Source organism: Carcharhinus amblyrhynchos, chromosome 34, assembly GCF_965287045.1.
Source record: "Carcharhinus amblyrhynchos chromosome 34, sCarAmb.v2.hapA, whole genome shotgun sequence".
Classification (NCBI taxonomy): Eukaryota; Metazoa; Chordata; class Chondrichthyes; order Carcharhiniformes; family Carcharhinidae; genus Carcharhinus; species Carcharhinus amblyrhynchos.
Window position 1 is genome coordinate 6,423,058 of NC_137357.1, and position 22,705 is coordinate 6,445,762.

General features: G+C 47.5%; 2 protein-coding genes across 4 annotated transcripts in view; one reads left to right on the plus strand and one right to left on the minus strand.

Annotated features, from left to right (window-relative positions):
• The window catches only part of dmtn (dematin actin binding protein), a 67,658-nt gene extending 65,636 nt beyond the window's left edge, over positions 1 to 2,022 (minus strand). Inside the window, exon 1 of the mRNA XM_080217263.1 lies at positions 1,543 to 2,022. The gene's annotated coding sequence lies outside the window, so the exon portion shown is untranslated. The remainder of the gene's footprint in view (positions 1 to 1,542) is intronic.
• LOC145361445 (leucine-rich repeat LGI family member 3-like) overlaps positions 1 to 22,705 on the plus strand; it is a 103,089-nt gene that overhangs the window by 48,290 nt on the left and 32,094 nt on the right. The window contains exons 1-4 of one of the 3 annotated variants that reach the window (XM_080217262.1): positions 1,379 to 1,482; positions 8,236 to 8,374; positions 17,937 to 18,045; positions 20,379 to 20,479. The gene's annotated coding sequence lies outside the window, so the exon portion shown is untranslated. Of the gene's footprint in view, positions 1 to 1,378; positions 1,483 to 8,235; positions 8,375 to 17,936; positions 18,046 to 20,378; positions 20,480 to 22,705 lie in introns of those variants that run through there. The other 2 variants (XM_080217261.1, XM_080217260.1) reach the window with 2 other exon arrangements.

A 22,705-nucleotide genomic window follows, 5' to 3' on the forward strand; every position in this document is an offset into this window, starting at 1 on the left:
CTCTGTGCTTCCTAGAAAAGCAGGGTCCCCGGGAGTGAGGGGAGGTCACAGGCCAAGAACTGAGACCCTGGCCTTTCCCCGATACCAGTGTGTAGGCCAAGAATGGGAGGAGAGGGAAAACTAACTATGGCACCGAGCTTTCCAAGCTCTTCCTGTTCCTTGCGTGCAGCTCTCTGTGGGATCGGTGCTGCGTACAGTCCCCCCCCGCCCACACTTACTGTCATGCCCTCCCCCCCAGAGCGACCAACACCCTCCCAAGCCCCTCACGTTCTTCCAGTGGCTGTCTAAAGTGTGGTGGGCTGTTTGGCTATGGGGGGCATCACCCATTGGCCTTGCCATTTCCACCATGAATTACAGGTCAGTGATGGTGAGCAGGGAAAGTGGCTCTCTCTCGAACTGAAAAGAATTTACAATGGAAAGTCCACAGATAAGCAGAGAGGATGCCATTTATAAAAACCCAATCAGGTTTCCAAGAGGGAAATGTTACCCTCATTCTGTTGCCCATGACACTCAATCCCTCAATGTTGGCATCTCCATGCCAGTCATGTCACACAACCTAGCCTCACGATCATGTTATAGAAATTCTCGTCCAGCCACACCTTTCAAATATTTAACCTGGCCCACACATCTTTGGAGTGTGGGAGGAAACTGGAGCACCTGGAGGAAACCCATGCAGACACGGGGAGAATGTGCAAACTACACAAAATTAAACGCTTTCTGAAATCATTTATATCATCGCTGTTTTTAGGGATTTGTTGGAGGATGCTGGAGGACCCAGGGCCTGGTAAAGTTCATTCACAAAAGGGGCACAATGGTTAGCACTGCTGCCTCACGGCGCCAGGGACCCGGGTTCAATTCCTGGCCTCGGGTCACTGTCTGTGCAGAGCCTGCACCTTCTCCCCATGTCTGCGTGGGTTTCCTCCGGGTGCTCCGGTTTCCTCCCACAGTCTGCAAGATGTGCTGGTTCGGTGGATCGACCATGCTAAATTGCCCCTTAGGGGATTAATGGGGTAAATATGCAGGGTGACGGGGATGGGGCCTGGGTGGGATTGTGGTCGGTGCAGACTTGATGGGCCTAATCTGCACTGAAGGGATTCGATGAAAATTCCAGTCATGGGGAGTGGGTGTGACACCATAATGTAAGTTAAGCTGCCGTAGCCCCAGATGACCAGAGATTGCTGTCCTCTTTGAGGGCGAGAGCTGACTAGCGATGATTTAACCTGACACGACGGGTAATAGTTAACCTGAACTATTAAAACCAGGATACAGAAATGCCTGCGAAAGATGTGAACGGCTTTACAATTCAGTCCATTTACCTGGCTATCGAAGCATGACTTTCTTCACACACGCCCCCCCCCCCCTCTCTCTCACACACACATCGAATCTCATCTCCTTCCCCTTTCCAACACAACCTGGGGGAGGCACTCCCCGACATGTTCATCTGCTGCTCCTGAAACAGGAAGGGGAGTCATCTTGCAGAAGGTAAGAAGAATGGCAAACGTGCGCAGAGCATTAGATTTATGATGGTTCCTCAGTACTCACCGTGGCCACCAGCAGTCCTCTTGTCCTGTCTGTCTGTCTGTCTCTCTGAGCAGCTGTTATAACATTGTGCACAGGCTTGGGTACCAGGATATCACTGCATTTCCTTCGCTTTGTCAATCCAAATGCCTTTTGGTGCTGGAATCTTCCAGCTTCGCACAGAACACCCAGCGCATCCTTTTTTTTTGTTGTTGTCGTTCCAGAAACGGAACAGCAAATTTCAGAAGAGGACAAATATCTGCGAACGAACCAGTCTTCTCCAGGGGCGGGGAACGCAAAACCAAAAAAAAATAAAAATTCTTTGCAGATGAAGGAATAGGGCCTTCCGCTGCACCCCTGGAGGCTCACCCTCCTCTTGCCAACATTCAGGGAGAGCTAACAGTGCAAAGCTGAGAGCGTCATTTTCAGCCTGTTGCCTCCCTCCCGGCTGGTGAGCAGCTGGGTAAACCCATTCCCAGGGAGAAGCAGGGGGTAAAGGAGACTAGAATGACAAAGCAATAGCACCAAAAAGAAACCCCACACACACACACACGCTGAGGGGCCACGAAGCTTGCTCCTGGCTGTCAGAGTCCTCCTCTTTTTTACCGGTTGAAAAACCCGCAGAGATCAGTGGAGTGAGATCCCCATCGCAACTGCTGCCTGAGCAGCCAAATCTCCTGAGATGCCAATGAGATCACATCTGCCTGTCGTGGAGGATTTATTGTCTTTCCGACAGGATAATAATTTCCCAAGGTCACAAGTTTTTGCGTTTCCGAGAAGCACTTCCCATTTCAGTGACACCTCAAAAGCCATCAATCACCCCACCCCATCCCCACCCCATCCCACCTCACCTCACCTCGGTACAGCATGGTTGCCTTGGCAACTGCCTCAGTGGTACAGAACCGTAGGCAGGCTGGCGATTGATCAAAGCATATTTCATCATCACCAGCCCCACACAACTGATTGCTCTCTGGGATGGGGTGGGGAAAGGACTGCAAGGGAGAAGGACGGATGCTGAGGAGGGTTGGTGTAGTTGGTTGGTTGGTTGATTGGTGGGGTTGGGGGGGGCAGAGTCCTGATAGAAGTCTACAAGATTGTGAGAGGCATGGACAGAGTGGATAGTCAGAAGCTTTTTCCCAGGGTGGAAGAGTCAATTACTAGGGGGCACAGGTTTACAGGAGATGTACGAGGCAGGTCTTTTTTTACACAGAAGGTGGTGGGTGCCTGGAACTCGCTGCAGGGGGAGGTAGTGGAACCAGATACGGTAGTGACTTTTAAGGGGCGTCTGTCCAAATACATGAGTAAGATGCGAATAGAGGGATATGGTCCCCAGAAGAGGGGGGGGGGGAGGGGTTTAGTTCAGAGGGCAGCATGGTCAGTGCAGGCTTGGAGGGCCGAAGGGCCTGTTCCTGTGCTGTAATGTTCTTTGAAATCAAAGCACTCACAGCCAGTGTCATCACGGTTACAACACAGGCAACCAATTTGCGTGCAGCAAGCTCCCGCTAAACAGCCACGCAATACCAACCAGATAGTCTGTTTCTGCGACATTGATTGGAGGATAAGTATCGGCCAGGACATCGAGGGGAGGATTGCTCTGCTCCTCTTCACAATAGTGCTTTGGGATTTTTCCAACCACGCCCCCCCCCTCCCCCCCCCCAGTGGGCAGGAAGGACCCTCCAAAAGCAGGGTGGCACAGTGGTTGGCAGTGCTGCCTCATGGCACCAGGTACTTGGCTTCGATTCCCGGCTTGAGTCACTGTCCTGTGTGGAGTTTGCACGTTCTCCCCGTGTCTGTGTGGGTTTCCTCCGGGCGCTCCGGTTTCCTCCCACAGTCCAAAGATGTGCTGGTTAGGCGGATTGCCCATGCCAAATTATCCATCTGTGTCAGGGGGGATTAGCAGGGCCAATATATGGGGTTATAGGGGATCGGTGCTAAATTGACCCCAGTGTTTGGGGGATTAATAGGGTAAATATGTGGGGTTATGGGAATAGGGCCTGGATGAGATCATTGCTTGTGCAGCCTCAATCGGCCGAATGGCCTCCTTCTGCTGTGTTGGGATTCTTCTATCCTAAGACGGCAGCTCCAGCAGTGCTGCACTCCTACAGCACTGCGCTAGTGTACCAGCCTTGATTCTAAATGTTCTTGAACAAGGGGGGCAGCTGGACTCCATTGGACCCACTCTTCTCTAATCCTCAATTGTTGCATTCCATGACTGCTCACCCAAAAGGAAGCTTCTGTAAGGTAATCATACCCGACGGTGTTTTACAGCCCGATCACAGCAGGGGGATGGGGAGGGCAAGAAAACGCGACAAGCCATTCAATAAGCCACCGGGGGTGATCTTACCGGCTCATCACACTGCCAGTGTGGCAAACCAGTGAGATCGCGTGTAAGGTGAAAAAAAAAATCGCCTTCACTCCCAGTTTCATAGAATCATAGAATCCCTACAGTGCACAGGGAGGCCATTCAGCCCATTGAACCTGCACCAACCACAATCCCACCCAAGCTCTCTTCCCCCAAACTCACATAGCTATCCTGCATATCCCCCTGACACTTAGGGGCAATTTATCATGGCCAATCCACCTAACCTACGCATCTTCAGACACTAAGGGACAATTTAGCATGGCCAATCCATGTAACCTACGCATCTTTGGACACTAAGGGACAATTTAGCATGGCCAATCCATGTAACCTACGCATCTTCAGACACTAAGGGGCAATTTAGCATGGCCAATCCATGTAACCTACGCATCTTTGGACACTAAGGGGCAATTTAGCATGGCCAATCCACCTAACCTGCACATCTTTGAGCATTAAGGGGTAATTTAGCATGGCCAATCCACCAAGCCTACACATCCTTGGACTCTAAGGGGCCATTTTGCATGGCCAATCCACCTAACCTGCACATCTTTTTAAGGGGCAATTTATCATGGCCAATCCACCTAACCTACACATGACTCTAAGGGGCAATTTAGCATGGCCAATCCATGTAACCTACGCATCTTTGGACACTAAGGGGCAATTTAGCATGGCCAATCCACCTAACCTGCACATCTTTGAGCATTAAGGGGTAATTTAGCATGGCCAATCCACCAAGCCTACACATCCTTGGACTCTAAGGGGCCATTTTGCATGGCCAATCCACCTAACCTGCACATCTTTTTAAGGGGCAATTTATCATGGCCAATCCACCTAACCTACACATGACTCTAAGGGGCAATTTAGCATGGCCAATCCACCTAACCTACACATCTTTTTAAGGGGCAATTTAGCATGGCCAATCCACCTAACCTGCACATCTTTAGACTCTAAGGGGCAATTTAGCATGGCCAATCCACCTAACCTGCACATCTTTAGACTCTAAGGGGCAATTTAGCATGGCCAATCCACCTAACCTGCACATCTTTAGACTCTAAGGGGCAATTTAGCATGGCCAATCCACCTAACCTGCACACCTTTAGACTCTAAGGGGCAATTTAGCACAGCCAATTCCCCTAACCTGCTCATCTTTAGACAATTTAGTGTGATCAATCCACCTGACCCACACATCTTTGGAATGTGGAAGGAAACTGGAGCACCTGGAGGAAACCCTGGTAGACAAGGGGAGAACATGCAGACTCTGTACAGGTGGTGACCCGAAGCTGGAATCAAACCCAGACCCCTGGCGCTGTGAGTCAGCAGTGCTAACCCACTGTGCCACCGTGCCGCCCCAGGTGGTCTTTTTGCCTCTCGTGATCTTAGCAACCCTGGGTTTTCGGCATGATCGCCTTGCCCTGCCTGAGGCTGATTTGAATATTTAAATTTGAATTTCATAATAATTAGTGGGCTTGGGATGGAATCATCCAGGCTCACTTGCCTGATGGCCTCACTGACAAGGGTCATGCATGGTCCCCATCAACAGGGACATGATATGTTGGCCTTGCCAGTAAGACTGGCCATTGAGGGGCCCCCTGGTGTTCAGGGGCAGGGTTGCAGCCATGATGGAGCGGGACCTAAGGGGAGGAGGTGGGGGCGACATCCAGGAGGGGGACTGACAGTTCTGTATTGCTGCACAGAGAGATCTGCCCATGCACAATAGCGCCCTCCAGTGTGAACAGCTGGTTTTCCAGTGAGAATTGGCTCCTTCCAACTGGCAGGAATCAGATTGTGCATCTTTTTTTGCAGAAAGTGGCACAAAATTTCATTTACAGCCTTGCTGAAAAGGATAATCGGTCGGAAATTAGCATTTTTTTTTGCTAAGATCATCCCAAATGTCTCCACAGGACTGGAAAATCCAACCGGCGGGAAGGTCTCAAAATTCCCCCCACGGTCTGGGTGAATCAGTGTGGTGGGGTTCCCTTCACTTGGCCTGTTCACACCCGTGTAAATAATTGTTGGCTTTTAATTGTATGTTCTTGCTAATTGCAGATCATAGAATCTCTACAGTACAGAAGGAGGTCGTTTGGCCCATCGAGTCTGTACTGGCCACAATCCCAGCCAGGCTCAAACCCTGTAACCCTCCACAATTACCCTAGATAGTTCCCCTGACACCAGGGTCAATTTAGCACGGTCAGTCAACCTAACCCGCACATCTTTGGAGGAAACCGGAGCACCCGGAGGAAACCCAAGCAGACACGAATGGGGAGAACATGCAAACCCCATACAGACAGTGACCCTGGGAATTGAACCTGGGTCCCTGGCGCTGTGAGGCAGCAGTGCTAACCACTGTGCCACCCAAGTTGCATGTGCAGGGAGATGACTGTTAACTGGGGATTCAGAGTAAAATTATGGTGGTATGGTTAGGAGGCGCATGCTTGTAATGTGACTCACTGCAAACAAAAGCCTATAAAAGTGTGCACAGTTGCATTCTTCACTGGCTATCTTTCTGGGTGGAACAAGCTATTTGGTAAATTCTTCCACCAGTGCAACCTGGGGATTGCTGTGCTGAATTGGAGCTGTAATCAGCCCACCCCTCCCACTGCCCCAACGATAACTCATTAAATTTCCAGTTCTCCGAATCGGGCTACCGCTGTTCTGAGAAGTAGGGGCTAGAAATCATCCATGTCGCTCGTGCTAACCCCCGAGATTGCTCACATTGAATATGCAGAGGGAGGCCACACAGGGGAGGTGGTGGCGTTGTGGCACTGTCACTGAACTCGTAACCCAGAGACCCAGGTTAATGCCCTCCAGTTCAAATCCAACCATGTTGAAATTTGAATTCATTAAAAATTTGGCATTAAAAGTCGAATGGTGACCATGAAGCCATTGTCGGGAAACCCCATTTGGTTGACGAATGTCCTTTAGGGAAGGAAATCTGCCATCCTTACCTAGTCTGGCTTACATAGAGTCTCTACAGTGCACAATGGAGGCCATTCGGCCCAGTGAGTCTGCACCGACCACCCAGCCCCTATTCCCATAGCCCCATGTATTTACCCTGTTAGTCCCCCTGACACGAAGGGGCAATTTAGCATGGCCAATCAACCTAATGTGATTCTTAACTCTTAAATTCCCCTCTGAAATGGCCTAGCAAACCATTCAGTCCAAGGGCAATGAGCGATGGGCAATAAATGCTGGCCCAGCCACAGCTATGCCTGCATGAGCGTGTCCGACTCACCCCATCCTTTTTGCAGAGCCTTGCAATTTCCTAATCTTCAGATAATTCCCTTTTTGAAGCCTCAATTGAATCTCCCTCCACCACGTTCTCAGGCAACCCAACCACTCGCTGCATGAAAATGATTTCCTTCATATTGCTTCTGGATTCTTTCACCGATCACTTCACATCGATATCCCCTGGTTCTCGAGCCTTCTGCCAATGCAGATATATGATCAGGGAGCAGGGGAAGGCCATTCAGCCCCTCGAGTCTGCTCTGCTATTTGCGAAGACCATGGCTGACCTGATAGTGACCTCAAATCTGCATCCACCTACCCTGGTGACCTATCACCCCCTTACTTACCAAGAATCTATCCAACTCCACCTTAAAAATATTCAAAGACTCTGCCTCCACTTCTCAGGAAGAGAGTTCCAAAGACTCATGACCCTCAGGGAAAATAATCTCACCTCATCCCATTTTCAAATGAGCACCCCCTTATTTTTAATCAGTAACCATAAGACATAGGAGCAGAATTAGATCATTCAGCCCATTGAATCTGTCCCGCCATCCAATCATGGCTGATATGATTCTCATCCCCATTGCCTTTTCCCCATAACCCCTGATCACCTTATTAATCAAGAACCTGTCTATCTCTGTCTTAAAGACACTCAATGACCTGGCCTCCACAGGGCAATGAATTCCACAGATTCCCACCCTCTGGCTGAAGAAATTGCTCCTCATCTCTGTTTTAAAGGAGCATCCCTTCAATTTGAGTTTGTGCCCTCAGGTTCTAATCCCTCCCATGAGTGGAAACCTCCTCTCCAAATCCACTCTATCCAGTTCTTGCAGTATCCTGTAAGTTTCAATAAGATCCCCCCTCATTCTTCTAAACTCTAATGATTACAGACCCAGAGTCCTCAACTGTTCCTCATACAACAAGCTCTTCATTCCAGGGATCATTCTTGTGAATCTCCTCTGGACCCTTTCCAAGGCCAGCACATCCTTCCTTAGGTACGGGGCCCAAAACTGCTCACAGTACTCCAAATGGGGTCTGTCCAGAGCCTTACACAGCCTCAGAAGTACATCCCTGCTCTTGTATTCTAGCCTTCTCAACATGAATGCTAACACTGCATTTGTCTCTTGTTCTAGATTCCCTCACAAGAGGAGAAACCCCGTCAAGACTCCTCGGGATCATGTTTCAGTCAAGCCATCCTTACTCTTCTCAACTCCAGTGGATTCAAGCCGAGCCTGAACAGTTTTTCCTCACAAGACAACGCTCCCATTCCAGGTATGACTCTGGTAATGCAAATGATACAAAGATATGTAGAGGGACAGGCAATACTGAGGAAGCAGGGGAGGGCTGCAGAAGGAGTTGGACAGTTTAGGAGAGTGGACAAAGACGCAGTAGCTGGAATACAATGTGGAAAAGTGTGAGGTTGTGCATTTTGGAAGGAGGAATGGAGGCACAGACTATTCTTTCAATCGGGAAATGCTTAGGAAATCAGAAACACAAAGGGACTCGGGAGCCTTGTTCAAGATTCTCTTAAGGTGAAGTTGTAGGTTCAATCAGCAGTTGGGAAGACAAATGGAATGTTAACATTCATGTCGAGAGGGCTAGAATACAAGAGTAGGGATGTACTTCTGAGTTTCTATAAGGATCTGGACAGACCCCATTTGGAGTATTGTGAGCAGTTTTAAGCCCCATATCTAAGGAAGGATGTGTTGGCCTTGGGGATGAGAATCATATCTGTCATGATTGAATGGCAGAGCAGACTTGATGGGCCGAGTAGAATCTGTCATTAAGGAGGAAATAGTGAGGCATCTTGAAGGGAATTGCTTGATAGAGCAGACGCAGCACGGTTTCATTAAAGGGAAGTCATGTCTGACAAATTTACTGGAGTTCTATGAGGATGTGTCTAGGGCGGTGGATAGAGGAGAGCCGGTGGATGTGGTCTTTCTAGATTTTCAGAAGGCGTTTGACAAGGTACCTCACAAGAGGTTATTGCAGAAGGTCGAGGGACATGGAGTTGGGGGTAGGGTGTTAGCGTGGATAGAGGATTGGTTGTCAAATAGGAGGCAGAGAGTGGGGGTCAACGGGTGCTATTCGGATTGGCGGATGGTGACTAGTGGAGTGCCCCAGGGGTCGGTGCTGGGGCCTCAGCTATTTACCATTTATATAGATGATCTGGAGGAGGGAACCGAGTGTAGGGTGTCGAAATTTGCTGATGACACCAAGATTGGGGGAACGGCAAATTGTGCGGAGGGTGTGGAGAGTCTACAGAAGGATCTGGATAGGCTGGGCGAATGGGCCAGGAAATGGCAAATGGAATTTAATGTTGGCAAGTGTGAGGTGGTCCACTTTGGTAGGAAGAATGGTAGGAAGGACTGTTACTTACGGGGCGAAAAACTGCAGCAGGCGACGGTGCAGAGGGACCTCGGGGTCCTTGTGCATGAGTCGCAAAAACCCAGCTTGCAGGTGCAGCATGTGGTCAGGAAGGCGAATGGGATGCTGGCCTTCATAGCGAAGGGGATTGAATATAAAAGTAGGGAGGTCTTGCTGCAGCTGTATAGGGCATTGGTGAGGCCGCAGCTGGAGTACTGTGTGCAGTTTTGGGCGCCGCACCTGCGCAAAGATATTTTGGCCTTGGAGGGAGTGCAGAGGAGGTTTACTAGGCTGATACCGGAGTTGAGGGCGTTGAGCTATGAGGAGAGGCTGAATAAACTGGGCTTGTACTCGTTAGAGTTTAGAAGAATGAGGGGAGATCTCATTGAGACGTATAAGATGGTGAATGGGATGGATACGATAGAGGTGGAAAGACTCTTCTCGCTCAAAAAAGACAGTAGGACTAAGGGGCACAGCCTCAAGATAAAAGGGGGGCGGTTTAGAACGGAGTTGAGGAGGAACTTCTTCACTCAAAGGGTGGTGAATCTCTGGAATTCTCTGCCCGTTGAAGTGGTGGAGGCTGCCTCGCTAAATATTTTTAAGACGCGGGTTGATGGGTTTTTGATAAGAGAGGGGATTAAGGGTTATGGGGAGAGGGCGGGAAAGTGGAACTGAGCAGCGACAGATCAGCCATGATCTTATTGAATGGCGGGGCAGGCTCAAAGGGCTGGATGGCCTACTCCTGCTCCTATTTCTTATGTTCTTATGTTCTAATTCTGCTCTTGGGTCTTATGGTAAACTGAGGAACAGTTTCTCTCTATCTACTCTGCCCAGACTCCTTTGTGATTTTAAACAAATCATCTCTCAACCTTCTTTTCTCCAAGGAGGACAGTTATAGATTCATAGAATCCCTACAGTGCATAAGGGGACCATTTGGCCCATCCAGTCCACACTGATTCTCCAACAGAGCGTGTCACTCAGGACCACCCCTTGCCCTATCTCTGTAACCTCTCACATTTATCCTGCTAATCCCCCAAATCTACACATTTTTGGACACTAAGGGGCAATTCGCATAGCCAATCCCCTGAACCTGCACATCCTTCGGACTGTGGGAGGAAACTGGAGCGCCCGGAGGAAACTTCACACGGACAATCACCCGAGGCCGGAATCGAACCTGGGGCCCTGGCACTGTGAGGCAGCAGTGCTGACCCACTGTGCCACTCTAATCTTCTCCAATCTGCCCTCGCAGTTGAGATTCCTCATCCCTGGAGCCATTCTCATGAATCTTTTCTGCACTGTTTGCTCAAGCCTTTCCAAAAGTGCAGTGTCCAGAACTTGTTCACAAGACTCCAGTTGAAGCTGAACCAGTGTATTTCTAAAAGGTTGACCGTAGCTTCCTTGTGTTTGTGCGTGGTGCCTCTGTTTGTAAAACCCAGGACCCCATGTGCTTTAGCTTCTTAACCAGCTCTGCCATCTTCCATGATTTGCGCTCATACAACCCCACATTCCTCTGCCCCTCTAGTCGCACCTAGAATTGCATTACTTGTATTATGTTGTCTGTCCACATTCCTTTTGCCCAAATTGTGTCACTTCACAATATGTCCACGTTGTCTAAAGTTTAATTATTTGTGCCACAAGTCAGCTTACATTAACACTGCAATGAAGTTACTGTGAAAATCCCCCAGTCGCCACACTCCGGCGGCTGTCTGGATGTACTGACGGAGAATTTAGCCCCTTACCAGCATGTGTTTCAGAGGAAACTAGAGCACCCAGGGGAAATCCATGGAAACATGGGGAGAACGTGCAGATTCCACACAGACAGTGACCCTAGGCCGGGAATTGAACTCAGGTCCCTGGCGCTGTGAGGCAGCAGTGTTAACCCACTGCGCCACTATTGCTTGTGTCACAGGTTGGCCTGATACTGTGTCATGTGCCACACATAAGGGGTGAAATTTCACTTGGAAAACCTGTGGCGAATATTCTGCCAGTTATTCAGCAGTGAGGTGGGACACAGAGATCAGCAAGTGGCCAACCCCAGGCATACTGTCTTCCACCTTCTTCCACTGGGAAAAAGATACAAAAGTCTGAAGTCACATCCCAACCAACTCAAGAACAGCTTCTTCCCTGCTGCTGTCAGCCTTTTGAATGGACCTACCTTGCATGAAGTTGATCTTTCACTACACCCTAGCTATGACTGTAACACTACACTCCCTTCATGTCCACACACCCCAGCGGTTGGTCTGTGCTGACAGTCAGCAGCAAGAGGTCTTTACTCAACCACTTGCTCACTAAAGAAGCTGTGGCCTTTTGATTCCTTTATTCCCGACCTACTACTGTGCCAAAGAGATAGCCATGTCAGGGAGCATTCATTATCAAGAGGTTTTATTGAGTCAAGAAGCTGAAACTATTTCCATTGTCAAGAGGATTGTTAACCAGAGCAATTGGCAATTGACAAAAACAACAACAGACAGAATTGGGTGGAGGAGGAATGTTATCTTATTTACAACGCCTTGAAAGAGCAGAAGCAGATTCAACAGGAACTTTCAAAAGGAAAAATACTGCAGGGAGACAGTGGGATCAGTTGTGGAGCTCTTCCCAAGAGCTGGCACAGGTTCAGTGGGCTGAATGGCCTTTGATGATTCAACGAGAGGTATCCAGGTTTGACAGATCATACAATAGATCAGGAGCCAGGATGAAGTGCAATGATGTCGCCACATTAGAATCATGGAATAGAATCCCTACAGCACAGAAGGAGGCCATTCAACCCATTGAGTCCACACTGACAACAGGCCCTATCCCCATAACCCCATGCGTTTACCTCACTAATCCCCCTGACATCTAAGGAGAAAGTTAGCGCAGCCAATGTACGTAACCAGCACATCTTCGGACTGTGGGAGGAAGCCCACACAGACATGGGGAGAACATACAGACTTCACACAGACAGTGACCCAACCTGGGAATCGAACCCAGGTCCCTGGAGCTGTGAGGCAGCAGTGCTAACCACTGTGCCACCGTGGCCCTATTGCAACTGTGAAACAGGGATAGTTACTGCCAGTGGCCCTTGCTGTTCAAGAACTTACAGCTTTGTAAAGTAAAATTTATTTATTAGTCACAAGTAAGGCTTACATTAACACGGCAATGAAGTTACTGTGAAAATCCCCTCGTTGCCACAGTCCGGTGCCTGTTCAGGTCAATGTACCTAATCAGCACGCCACTTGGACTGTGGGAGGAAATTGGAGCACCCGGAGGAAACCTACAGACATGGAAAGAACCTCACCTCATGTGCACTTCTCTGCACCACACATGCCTGTTTATGTTCTGAGTGCTGTGTGTGTGTGTGTGTGTGCGCGCGCACGCGCAGTGGTAATGGGCGGAGGGGGGAAGGTGTGGTTTGTGCTGCGACGGGGGGGTTCAGGTGGGGTGCGGTCTGTTTGAGTTGTGACGGGACAGCTTTGTGTGGATGGAGGCGCTAAGGGAGGGGAATCACAATGCTGCCACAATATAGCCTGTTCCACTTCAACCTGCAGTGTTACTGCAGGCTTACCCACAGTGCAAAAGGCAGGCCGGTAATTGCACTGGGTGACATTTTCATTCCACATTTTATACTCCATACTCTGCCCTTCTGACTCACCTGGTGAAGGAGCAGAAAACTCGCGATTCCAAATAAGCCTGTTGGACTTTAACCTGGTGTTGTGGGACTTCTGACTCTTCTGCTTGGCATTCTGGAACAGAGTCATGATTGTCCCTAATTGGAGTGTAATCTGAGGGCATCCAACTGTCAGTTGCTGGGTTACAGACTAACTGAGAACACACTTTGTTCCTTCCTCTGGACTGGATTCAAACTGAAGCCCTGGGGGCTTACTGAACCTTTTTGCTCCATCAATCAACGTTCCAACCAGCATTCTTCTGTGTCAGAGGCAATGGGTACAAATGAAAATTTGACACTGAAAAGCAAAGGGTTCTGGCACCAATACTGAACATTCACTCCCTTATTAGGGGCTAAGATTGATTCTCGGGTCCCCTGGCCCATCTGAAGCTAGCTAACTTAGCAAAGACCAAGCACCGAATGTGGGACCTGATTAATTTGTGTGGCTGAATACTAGAATAGAATAGAATACAATACAAACATTGCAGAAGGAGACCATTCGGCCCATTGAGTCTGCACCAATCCCATTCAGGCCCTACCCCCATAACCCCATGCATTTACCCTCGCCAGTTCCCCTGACTAAGGGGCAATTTAGCACAGCCAATCCACTTAATGCGTGCATCTTTGGACACTAAGAGGCAATTTAGCATGGCCAATCCACCCAACATGCACATCTTTGGACACTAAGAGGCAATTTAGCATGGCCAATCCACCTAACCTGCACATCTTTGGACACTAAGGGGCAATTTAGCATGGTCAATCCACCTAACCTACACATCTTTTGAGGAAACCAGAGCACCCTGAGGAAACCCACACAGACGTGGGGAGAATGTGTCGATTCCACACAGTCAGTGACCCGAGCCGGGAATCGAACCCATATCCTGGAATTGTGAGACAGCAGTGCCAGCCACTCTGCCACCATGCTGCCCCTGAAAGAGTGGGGCCATTTAAGAATATGAGTTCACAGAGTATTCAAAATAGTGCTTCAGGTCATTTGAGCTGTAAAACTAAATCCCATGGAATTCTATGCAAAACCTTAACGGGGGAATACTGAAGTTTTAGGGAACATTAATGCCAATACAATGAGATACTGCCTGGTGGCACAGTGGTTAGCACTGCTGCCTCACAGTGCCAGGGATCCGAGTGCAATTCCGGCCTTGGGTGACTGTGCAAACTCCACACAGACATTCTCCCTGTGTCTGTGTGGGTTTCCTCCAGGTGCTCCAGTTTCCTCCCAGTCAAAAGATGTGCAAGTTAGCTGGACTGGCCATGCTAAATTGCTCCTTAGTGGTGGCACTGTGGTTAGCACTCTGCCTGACAGCACCAGGGACCCAGTTTCGATTCCAAGACATTGTCAGTGCGGAGTTTGCGCATTCTCCACATATCTGCGTGGGTTTCCTCCGGCTGGTCCGGTTTCCTCCCACAGTCCAAAGATGTGTAGGTTCGGTGGATTGGTCATTTAAAATTGTCCCTTAGTGTCCAAAGATGTGCAGGTTAGGTGGATTGGCCATGCTAAATTGCCCCTTAGTGTCCAAAGATGTGCAGGTTAGGTGGATTGGCCATGCTAAATTGTCCCTTAGTGTCCAAAGTTGTGCAGGTTAGGTGGATTGGCCATGCTAAATTGTCCCTTAGTGTCCAAAGATGTGCAAGTTAGGTGGATTGGCCATGCTAAATTGTCCCTTAGTGTCCAAAGATGTGCAGGTTAGATGGATTGGCCATGCTAAGTTGTCCCTTAGTATTCAAAGATGTGCAGATTAGGTGGATTGGCCATGCTAAATTGTCCCTTAGTGTCAGTGGGACTAGCTGGGGTAAATGCATGGGGTTATGGGGATAGAATCTGGGTGGGATTGTGGTCAGCGCAGATGCCATGCGCCAAATGGCCTCCTTCTGCACTGTAGGATTCTAAGATTCTATGATTCTGAGTGCCCAAAGTGTATGGGTTAGAGAATTAACAGGTTAAATACGTGGGGTTATGGTGACGAGGCCTGGGTAAGATACTCAGTCACAGAGTCGGTGCAGACTCGATGGGCCAAATGGCCCCCCTTTGCACTGTAGGGATTGTACAGGTCGAGACTGTTTAAAACCAAAAGTGGCTCCCCTATTGGCAACAGTGGAAGTGTGGTGGGAGCTCCCAGCCAGTGGTGTAGCTCTCTGGAGTGCGGTGTGTACAATACTCCCCATCCAGGTCTAAGGAGTTGGAGAAAGCTCAGACACTCAGAGCAACAGTGGGCATTTTTCTCCCAAGTTGAACAGGATGGCATTTGGTCAACAGGAATCACTGAAGTAGTAAAAAGTAGCACATACTTTCAATGTATCCCCACCCCCTTACCCCCTTCCAACCCCAGCACCCCCCAATCCTGTTCTTCTTCCACTCCCAAGTGGGCAATTTTAAGATGGTTATTACAGGTTGGTTATGGTTATGTTGTCGGTGGTGGTAGAGGTAAACTCGCTGGGGTCTTTGAAGAGACTTCTGGATGAGTACATGGGATTTAATGGGATTGAGGGTTATAGATAGGCCTGGTAGGTAGGGATATGATCGGCACAACTTGTGGGCCGAAGGGCCTCTTTGAGCTGTAGTGTTCTGTGTTCTATGATTATTCTTATTTATATGTTTGGTGTCATCACATGGTTAAGTGTCTCTTGCTTCTGAATTCTGGAATTAAACCCTGACAGTCTGATATCTTCATCCATTGGAACTTACCGCAAACAAACCGAACCCATTGTTCCTCGCAAACTAGCTGCTCGCCCGAGCACAACTGACTGCTTGCCACAATGCAGGCCCTTTTACTTGGAGAGGAAAATATGTTCTCATTGTCACAGGCCGCATGGGTCATTGCAAAGCGAGAGTGGGGCAAGTTACTAAAGGGACAGAGCAGCGATTCAGCTGCTATTAGTGGAGACAATCACCAGACCACTTCAATTAACTGTCAGTTGCTTAAACTGCTGGTGGGGAATACAGAATTTTACAATATCTTGAATAAATGTGCACAAGGAAATATAACAATCCTGATGTGATTGGCTAATTGGACTGCAAGTCGCAATTCCTTTGATTTAAGAAGGTGAACCTGTACTAATGCTTTAATATGAAGCACCTTCATAAAATAGTTATTCCAGTTGTACCTGGATTAGCTGTGCTTAGTTAGGCTGGCAATGTACAATCACCAGATAGATCTCGGAAGATGGAAAGGCAGGAGAATGGGGATGAGAAAAATGTCAGCCATTATTGAATGGCAGAGCAGACTTGATGGGCCGAGTGGCCTAATTCTACTCCAGTGTCTTATGGCCTTCTGGTCGAATAGAATGGTGAAAAAGGCATATGTCACACTCGTCTTTATCAATCGAGGTATAGATTACAAAAGCAGAGAGGTTGTGTTGGAGTTGTATCGAACTTTGGTGAGGCCACAGCTGGAGTACTGTGTACAGTTCTGGTCACCACATTATAGGAAGGATGTGATGGCACTGGACGGGTGCAGAGGAGATTTACCAGGATGCTGCCTGGGATGGACCGTTTCAGTCCTGAAGAGAGGTTGGATAGGCTTGGGTTGTTTTCTCTGGGGCAGAGCAGACTGAGGGGCGACCTGATTGAGGTGTTCAAGATTATGAGGGACATGGACAGAGTGGATAGGGAGCAGCTGATCCCCTTAGTTAAGGGTTAGTTACGAGGAGACACAAGTTAAAAGTGAGGGGTTGGAGATTTAGGGGGGATTTGAGGAAAAGCTTTTTTACCCAGAGGGTGGTGAGGGTCTGGAATGCGCTGCCTGGGAGGGTGGTGGAGGGAGGATGCCCCACATCCTTTAAAAAGTACCTGGATGAGTACTTGGCACACCATAACATTCAGGGTAATGGGCCAAATGCTGGCAAGTGGGATTAGGTGGGCAGGTCAGGGCATTTCATACATTGGTGCAAACTCGATGGGCTGAAGGGCCTCTTCTGCACTGTACTATTCTGTGATTCTGCGACTAGTGCCTATCAAAACCAGCCAGATCTCAACACCATGGCAGGACTGATGTATGAGAGATTGATGAGGTTCAGATTGTTTTCACTGGAGTTCAGATGAATGAGGGGGGTGATCTCACAGATACTTATAAAATTCTAACAGGACTAGACAGGATAGATGCTGGGAGGATATTCTCGATGGTGGGAGTATCCAGAACCAGAGGCCTGAGGATTCAGAGTAGACTGTTTAGGAGGGAGGAAGGTGAGCCTGTGGAATTCATTCCCACAAGAAGTAGTTGATGCCAAAACATTGAATGTATTCAAGAGGTGGCTGGATATAGCACTTGGGGCAAAGGGGATCAAAGGTTATGGGGAGAAAGCAGGATAAGGCTATTCAGTTGGATGATCAGCCATGATCATGATGAATGGTGGAGTGGATTCGAAGTTTTCCTCCTGTTCCTGTCTTCTATGTTTCTTTCCCTGGTAGAAATATCCGTGTGAATACCAGGGCTCTGTTATAATGGTTCAATAAGTACACAGGAATGGTCACTGAAGGTCAGCATGCAGTACTGAATGGTACCCAGTGAGATAAGGGGCTACCAGAGGAGATGGGACATTAAAACAGCTTTGCGCAGAGTTTGCACAGTGTCAGAAAGTAACATCACTGATCAGGAATCTTCGTCTAGTTTCTTCCTGACGTCTCTGGGTCACGGTTGACAAGTTAAGAAAAGTAACTGACCTCCAACTGTTCATCATGAAATTATTCCTCCTTTTATTGCCCATCCATTTCCTCCCAGGGATTATTGCAAGAAGAACAGTGAGACTGTGGTGTATTGTAATTAAAGGGGATAATGCGTTGCTAAGTTTCCTATGTTTTGTTTACAGTATGTGCCCTTTGTGTATCTCATTTCAATTAATGGCAGAGTCATCCAAATTGGTTGGTGAAAAGCAAGGGTATTATTCCCTCTCTTCTGGCCAGCATTTACCCCTCAAGGTATGACTAAACCAAATTATCAGGTCATTTACTTAGTTGTTGTTGCTACATTACACCTGTGACTACTTGATGAGGATTTATGTGGTTCTGACAAGCTTTGAGGTGGCCACTGAGCTTGTTAAAGCCTTTATATTGGTAAGAGGCTGGCCTTGGAGGATTGCAGGGCTGGAAGAGATTTCAGAGATAGGGAAGGAAGTGGATGTGAGGCCTTGGAAGTGAAAAACACTCAACATGTCAGCATGGTGACACAGTGGTTAGCACTGCTGCCTCACGGTGCCAGGCACTCGGGTTCAATTCCCGGCTTGGGTCACTATCTGTGCGGAGTTTGCATGTTCTCCTTGTGTCTGCATGGGTTTCCTCCGGGTGGTCTGGTTTCCTCCCTCAGTAAGAAGTCTCACGACACCAGGCTAAAGTCCGACAGGTTTATTTGGTAACACAAGCTGTCAGAGTGTCGATCCTTCTTCAGGTGAGTGAGAGTTCTGTTCACAAACAGGGCACATGAAGACATAAAGTCAATTTACAAGATAATGGTTGGAATGTGAATCTTTACAGGTAATCAAGTCTTAAAGGTACAGACAATGTGAGTGGGGGAAGGGTTAAGCACAGGTTAAAGAGATGTGTATTGTCTCCAGTCTTGTCTGCATGATCTCCCTCGGGAGACCATGTAGACGCTACGACAACGGATGAATGAACAGCGCTCGACAATCACCAGGTAGGAGTGTTCTCTTCCTGTCGGGGAACATCTCAGCAGTCACAGGCATTCAGCCTCTGATCTTCGGGTAAACATTCTCCAAGACAGCCTTTATCACACACGACAGCGCAAAATCGCTGAGCAGAACCTGATAGCCAAATTCTGCACACATGAGGACGGCCTCAACTAGAATCTTGGGTTCATGTCACACCCTCTGTAACCCCCATGACTTGCCTGGGCTTGCAAAATCTCACTAACTGTCCCACTGGAGACGATACACATCTCTTTAACCTGTGCTTAACCCTCTCTCCACTCACATTGTCTGTACCTTTAAGACTTGATTACCTGTAAGGATTCGTATTCCAACCATTATCTTGTAAATTGAGTTTGTGTCTATGTATGCCCTGTTTGTGAACACAACTCCTCACTCACCTGAAGAAGGAGCAACACTCCGAAAGCTTGTGCTATCAAATAAATCTGTTGGACTTGAACCTGGTATTGTGAGACTTCTTACTGTGCTTACCCCAGTCCAACGCCAGCATCTCCACATCATTCCTCCCACAGTCCAAAGATGTGTGGGTTAGGTGGATTGGCCATGCTAAATTGGCCCTTGGTGTCGGGGCATTAGCAGGGTAAATATGTGGGGTTATGGGGATAGGAACTGTGTGGGATTGTGGGCAGTTTGGGCTCGATGGGCCAAATAGCCTCCTTATGCACTGTGGATTCTATGATTCTTTGTCACTAAGTATCTGCACACTGAATAGACAATGTCTCAGGTCGGTACAGTTCAAAACTGGGAAAAAAAATTAAATGAATAGACATCGTAAAATCCAAAAAAACAAAGGAGTATTCGACATAAAAACACAGAAATAACCAAATGAGCAATGGGATGATCAATTTAGCATGGCCAATAGAAATGATCAATCATCAGTGGAAACAGTTTCCCCCTACCTCCCTATCTACTCTGTCTAGACTCTTCCATCAAATCTCACAACTTTCTCTCAGGAGAACAGTTTCCACTTCTCCAATTTTCCACATATCTGAAGACCCTGATCTCTGGAACCAATCTCTTAAATATTACCTGCATTGTCTCCAAAGCCTTCACATCTTTCTGAAAGTGTGCTACCAAGGATTGAACAGAATTCTCCACGTGAGACAAAACCAGTATATTCTGGAAGTCATGACAAATTCCTTGACTTGCACTGTGTCAGATACATGCATTGTTTTATAATAGCACAATTGTAACTTGTAAATTGTTAAGCATATAATTGCATTGTTCACAGATAACAAGGGAATGTTGAGACGACAATAACGTACTTAAGGATATCAAGACATCGAAAGATTTAACTTGTTTTGATTTATCATTGTCACATGTATCAGTATACAGTGTTTCTTGCACGCTATACAGACAAAACATACCATTCATCGAGAAGGAAAGGAGAGGGTGCAGAATGTAGTGTTAGTCATAGCTAAAGTTTTATAAGTTTGAAGTTCATTTATTAATATCACAAGTAAGCTTACTTTGACACTGCAATGAAGCTAGGCAGTAGTTCAACTTAGTGCAAAGTAGGTCCATTCTAAAGTCTGATGGCAGCAGGAAATAAGCTGGTACGTGACCTCAGACTTCTGTATCTTTTTTCAGATGGAAGAAGATGGAAGAGAGAATGTCCGGGGTGTGTGAGGTCCTTAATTATGCTGACTACCGAGGCAGCGGGAAGAGTGGACAGAGTCAATGGATGGGAGGTTAGTTTGTGTGATAGATTGGGCTACTCTCACAACCTTTTGTATTTTATTGTGGTCTTGGGAAGACCAGGAGCCATATCAAACTGTGGTACAACTGGAAAGAATGCTTGTATGGTGCGTCTGAAAAAGTAGTCTGAGAGTTGTAGCTGACATGCCAAATTTCCTTAGTCTTCTGAGAAAGTTGAGGCATTTTTAACTATAGTGTCAGCACGTGGGGACCAGGACATGTTGTTGAAGCTCTCGACCATTTCTACTTCATCCCTGTTGATGTAGACAGGGGAATGTTTTCCACTACACTTCCTGAAGTTGATGACAATCTCCTTCATTTTGATGCCATTGAGGAAGAGATTACTGTTCCTACAACAGTTCACCAGAGTCCCTATCTCATTCCTGAATGCTGTCTCATCATTGTTTGAGAAATGACCCACTGCGGTGGTGTCATCAGCAAACTTGAAAATCGAGTTGGAGCTGGAGACCGCAAAAGCCAATGAAATATCCTAAAGTCATAGTCAATGTGGCAATGCAAATGCAATGATAGCTGGAGTTCATTGCCGTGTATTTATCTCAGGATTGTGGTACTTTTAAGTGTGTTCCCGCTTACAGGAACTCATATTTGAGGAGTTGCAATTACTGATCACTTTGGGAAGAGCTGAATGAAATTGAAAAGCAATATATTACTCTGGGATATGTTGACACTGTAGTTCTCAGTGTTGTGTTTCTCTCATCCTAACTGTGCCAATGTGCAATGTTGAAGAGGGCTGTTTCATCTTCATAGAGAGGGAACTGATGATGCAATATCCTGGTGTTTCATTTGATTTAGAGATTGACTGACTTCCGAGGGCAATTAAATCCTAAATCTGGTCTATAGAAAAACTTTAAAGCATTTTATCTTGAAATTAACTGAGCAAGGTAGGATAAATTTGAGTACAATTAATGTAAAGACTTAACAGTCGAATATTGATGTTGGGTGATGGTGACTCTGATTGAATAACCGTTCTACAACTCTCCCTGATTTTCATTTTGATTCAAGCCTGACTTCACACTGGAGGGAAAAGGATTTGCAAAGTGGTTAGATCCATGCTGCCAAATGATCATCTAAAATCTGAATTCTACTGTAAATGTTTAAAAAGTGACAATAATAATCCAATTAATGAGGAGATATTGGGTAGTGCTATTATCACGAGATGATTAATCCAGAAATGCAGCCAATGTTCTGGGGATCCAGGTTTGAATCCCACCACGACAGGTGGTGAAATTTGAATTCAATTAAAAACCTGGAATTAGGAATCTGCTGATGACCATGAAACCATTATCGATTGTCAGAAAAACCCATCTGGTTCACTACTGTTTTAAAGTTTTAAGTTTATTTATTAGTGTCACAAGTAGGCTTACATTAATGCTGTAATGAAGTTACCTTGAAAATCCCGTAGTCGCCACACTCCAGCACCTGTTCGGGTACACTGAGGGAGAACTTAGCATGGCCGATGCTCCGAACCAGCATATCTTTCAGACTGTGGGAGGAAACCAGAGCACCTGGAAGAAACCCACACAGACGCAGGGAGAATGTGCAGACTTCGCACAGACAGTGACCCAAGCTGAGAATCAAACCAGTGTCCCGGGTGCTGTGAGGCAGCAGTGCCAACCCACTGTGCTACTGTGCCACCCCTCAGACCTTTAAGGAAGGAAATCAGATGTACTTACGCAGTCTGGCCTACATGTGATTCCAGAGCCACAGCAATGTAGCTGACTCCAAGGGCAACTAGGGTGGGGCAATAAATGCTGGCCAGCCAGTGAGTCCCATGTTCCATAAATCAATAAAAAAAGTCATTTAATAATTTTTGATTTGTTTATCAGTCAATCTAATAGACTCCCTGTTGAAGTAAAGATGGGAAATGCTGGAAAGACTGGTTATTCAGGATATTATCGATGGTGCCTGACCCATTCTGTGTTTGCAATACTGTGCGAGTGTATTTAAAGTTTCTAGTAATTAACAGATATTGCCTTGCGGGGCGCGCAGGGGCAATGGCTGCATGCCTTTCCCACAATACACAGCGAGAAAGAAACTACTCAATTGATTATTGCATGTGAATCTGCGCATGCGCCAGGCCGCCACCGGAGGGAGAGGGGCGGCGGGTCAACGGTTTGCTGGGCTCAGCAGGGTCCTAGTGCTCGCTGAATCCATAGAAACATCCTCCAGTGAGTGAACCATCAACTAGTTACAGGACA